Source organism: Bison bison, unplaced genomic scaffold (assembly GCF_000754665.1).
Source record: "Bison bison bison isolate TAMUID 2011002044 unplaced genomic scaffold, Bison_UMD1.0 scf7180017864216, whole genome shotgun sequence".
NCBI classification, from domain to species: domain Eukaryota; kingdom Metazoa; phylum Chordata; class Mammalia; order Artiodactyla; family Bovidae; genus Bison; species Bison bison.
This window is the reverse complement of record NW_011494788.1, coordinates 2,985,906-2,990,649: the sequence shown is the minus strand read 5'-3', so window position 1 is coordinate 2,990,649 and position 4,744 is coordinate 2,985,906. Positions and strand designations below refer to the sequence as shown.

The window sequence follows — 4,744 nt, the reverse complement described above, 5'->3', positions numbered from 1 at the left end:
GTGAATGATCCTTAGCATCCATTATTTATCTGAAATTCTAAGAAGTGGTTGTTATATACCTTTGAGAATATGTTTATGTATTTTAAAATGTCATCTGAAATTATAGTGTAATCAATGCTAAAGATCATTGATAAGTGATACTTACAGGAAGCACATGTAACTTATTTTCATTTGTCCTTCATCTTCTTTATGAACAATATATTACTATGTCTTTTTCTAGAGAATAACTAATCAGGAGACTTGTGATGACAGATAACCCTGTGATTGTGACTATTTTTTTTTTTAATTGAAGTATAGTTGATTTATAATGTGTTAGTCTCACATGTACAAAAATGATTCAGTTATTCATAGCAGTAGTATTAGTCACTCAGGAGACTGTAGCCACCAGGCTCCTCTGTCCATGGAATTCTCCAGGCAACAATACTGGAGTGGGTGGCCATTTGTGTGTGTGTGTGTATATACAGATTTACATACATGTATATTTCTTTTCAGATTCATTTCCCTTATAGATTATTACAAGAAACTGTCTATAGTACTGTATGCTATACAGTAGGTTTTTATTGGTTATCTAATTTACATATATTATTACATATATTTTCATCACAAACTCCTTATTTATCTCTCTCCTTCTTTCCACTTTGGTAAACATAAATTTGTTTTCAACGTCTCTTAGTCCATTTACGTTTTATAAATAAGTTTATTTGCATCTTTTTTTAGATTCCACATACAAGGAATTACGGTATTTGTCTTTCTCTATCTGCCTTAGTAATTTCTGCTGCTGCTGCTGCTAAGTCGCTTCAGTCGTGTCCGACTCTGTGTGACCCCATAGACAGCAGCCCACCAGGCTCCACCGTCCCTGGGATTCTCCAGGCAAGAACACTGGAGTGGGTTGCCATTTCCTTCTCCAATGCAGGAAAGCGAAAAGTCAAAGTGAAGTTGCTCAGTCGTGTCGGACTCGTAGCGACCCCATGGACTGCAGCCTACAAGGCTCCTCCATCCATGGGATTTTCCAGGCAGGAATACTGGAGTGGGGTGCCATTGCATTCTCCGTAGTAAGCTCTAGGTCCATCCATATTCCTGAAAATGGCATTTTTTGTTTTTATGCTGAGTAATATCCCTTTGTGTATCCATACTTCATCTTTGTATCTGCTCACATTTCAGTGGACATTACGTTCACCCCATGTTTTGTTTTTTTGTAAAGAGTGCAGCAATGAACATTGGGGTGCATGTATCTTTTCAAATTATGATTTTCTCTGGATATATGGCCAGCAATGGTATTGCTGGATCCTATGGAAATTCCAGTATTTTAAACAGCCTCCATACTGTTTTCCATAGTAGCTGCACCAATGTGGGACCAAAGTATAATCTTGAATTTACTGTTTTCAACAATATATTGAGAATATATATCAAAATATAGATGAAATATGTTACGATAGATGATATGTGTCAGAATTTCAGATTATACTGCAGTAAGTATTCTCATCTTTGATATTCCTGGAAACTTATCCATGTTATAGATTTTCAAATCCAAGAAAATATTTTAAATAATCTCAAATGAATACTTCAGATTGAAATAAACCTTTTATATATGGCATATTTTTAACCTTTAGGATTCAAACTGAACTCCTGAAAAATTTATGTAAAAGTTGTAGAAGTATCCAGATGGTTCTCTTTATCTCTTTAAATATCTGAAAATTTTAAATTTCCTATGTCTGCATTGTGCCAACCCAGCAAAAATCAGATGCTATTTATCACTTTTGAATTTTCACCACCAGAAAAGTCACTAATTTTAATGATAAAATCCTGTTATAACTTGCATTGAGTTGACCTTTTAAGCTCTCAGACAAAATGTACCATATAACCATAAGGTGATATTATTGTTATTTGGAAATGAAATAGTATTTCTTATCCTTTTATAATAGCATGACAAACAAAATACTTGAATACCATAATTTTTTCCTCTGTGCAAATTTTACATACAATATTCATTTTGAAAATGAGTATTTTCTATACATTTATGTTTACATTTTAACAAATAGATATAATAATTATTTATAGACTCCTGTTGGGTAGATAGAAATGTTTTTCTTACATCTATTGTTTTATTTGTCTTAATTGTTTTCAGTAAAATCTGAACTAAACCATTAGTTATTAATATACTTGACCCCGTACATGTGTTTTATCCCTCTACTAAATAATTTTCTTACCTTGCATCAATTCATCTTGATTATGAAACTGAAATAAATTCAGTGACTGCTTGTCAGACAACTGGACATGGAAAATTCTTCTGTAGGGAAAACAAAGAACTCACAATTTCTAGCCTTTTAGTGCTTGATGATATTTGCTTCCATCATGCCATTTGCTTATTGTACAATACATAGGAGAATGCTTTCTACTGGCTTCAAACATAGCCTTCTAACAGGCATGGTTCAAAGAAAAGGCTCTCTACATGCATCACAATTTCTTCCTTGCTGCTGCTGTTTCGTAAACACTTAGGTGATACATCCATCCTCATTAGGAATCACTCTTCCTTACAGACAGACTATTCCCAACAATCAGCAAAACCAGTTCTTCTCTTGGATTTAAAATATCCTTGCAACATTCATTCTTACCATTTTTCTTTCTGTGGTCCCCAATTAACACCATTTTTTTTAGCATAATATCTTCCATCTTGATTTATGTCAATATAATGTAACAGATTTTATGGGTAGGAGGAAGCAAGCAATACAAAAGGCAACATTAAAAGGGCCTTGCCAAGTACTGGGTTTAACAATTGGTAGAATTTCAAAAAAGCAGCTCTTAGAAATTATGTTTAATCATTGCTAGCAGCTTAGAATAAAATTACTTCATACTCCTAGTCACTTACCATTTAATATTTATAAAAATGATTTCTACATTCCATGAATCTTAAATATTCATGATTATCATTTCTCTAATTTCCAAAAGCCCCTCAGAGAAAGTATACTGCAAGTTAGAACATTACCTGATATGGGAAAGGGAATAATGACACATATATCTGACAGATTGTGTGATACAGTGGGGTGAAAGTGATTTACTAGGAGATGGGCAATATGGGCTGCCCTTTGGTACCTGGGACTTGCTACTTTTGTGACTGAGCAAATTCTATGGTTCCTGTGTTCTCTAGTTTTCACCCCTGGCAATGAAAGAGATCACTGTCTTGCTCTACCTTTTAGGTTCTTTGAAAGTTCATTGATAATGTGTGTGAAAGTACTTTCAAAAGGTGAAATATTTTAAAGTATTAGATTGGTACAAATGTAATTGTGGTTTCAGATCATGAATTTTAAATCATTATAACAAAGCTCAAACACATCTTTATTAATCAAAATAGGAACCATTACAATCAACATATTTTTGCCAACAAGAAATGTTTGTTTATTCCTATAGCATAAAAATCCATACTTTGGGATTCCACAAACTCCTGGAAAGCACTTTTTGCCTCCTGCTGGTGGTGAGAGCATTCTCCCTGCCAAAAATTACCTAGATGCATGAAGAAGTGGGCCCTTTTTACTGATCAATGCCAGCTGTAGGCGTTGAAGTTTTCATTGCATCTCATCAATTTGCTGAGCAGACTTCTCAGATGTAATGATTTGACCAGGATTCAGAAAGCTATGGGAGAAGGCAATGGCACCCCACTCCAGTACTCTTGCTTGGAAAATCCCATGGACAGAGGAGCCTGGTGCGCTGTAGTCCATGGGGTCGCTAGGAGTCAGACACGACTGAGCGATGTCGCTTTGACTTTTCACTTTCATGCATTGGAGAAGGAAATGGCAACCCACTCCAGTGTTCTTGCCTGGAGAATCCCAGGGACAGGGGAGACTGGTGGGCTACCGTCTATGGGGTCGCACAGAGTCGGACACAACTCACGCAAACTTAGCAGCAGCAGCAGCAGAAAGCTATAGTGGATTAAATTGGTAGCAGACCACCAAACAGTGACCACGACCTTTCTCTGGCATAAGTCTGGCTTTGGGGAATGCGTTGGAGCTTCCTGTCAGTCCAACCACTGAGTTGGTCATCACTGGTTATCATACAAAATCCACTTTTCATCACACATCACAATCCGATTGAGAAATGGTTCATAGTTCTTATATAGAATAAGAGAAGATGACACTTTGAAAATGGTGAATTTTGATTTCCAGTCAGCTCATGAGGCACCCACTCATTGAGCTTTTCATCTTTCCAATTTGCTTCAAATGTCAAACAACTGTAGAGTGGTTGATGTTGAGTTCTTCAGCATCTTTTCCTGTAGTTTTAAGAGGATCGGCTTCAATGATGCTCTCAATTGGTCGTTGTGAACGTCGGATGGCCAGTCATTATGTTCCTCATCTTTAAGGTTCTCATCTTTGCAAAATTTCTTGAACCACCACTGCACTGCATGTTCGTTAGCAGTTTCTGGGCCAAATGCATTGTTGATGTTGAGAGTTGCCTCCATTGCTTTACAACCCATTTTGAACTCTAACAAACAAACAAAAAATTGCTCAAATTTATTTTTTGTCTAACATCATTTCTACAGGCTAAAATAAAATAAAATAAACAGCAAGTAATAAGTCATTAGCAAAAAAAGCTTAAAGCAAGTAATGTACATTAAGTGATGTATAACATAACCACATTTAAGAATGTATTCCGATATCAAACAGCACAGTTCAACAATGCGAAACCATAATTCCTTTTGAACCAACCTAATATTATCTTTATGATTCTTTAAAATTTTGTATTCCTATCTATA

General features: G+C 35.6%; 1 pseudogene; it reads right to left on the bottom strand.

Moving 5' to 3' along the window:
* LOC104992522 overlaps window positions 1-4,523 on the bottom strand; it is a 13,396-nt pseudogene extending 8,873 nt beyond the window's left edge.
* Window positions 4,524-4,744: the final 221 nt, after the last annotated feature.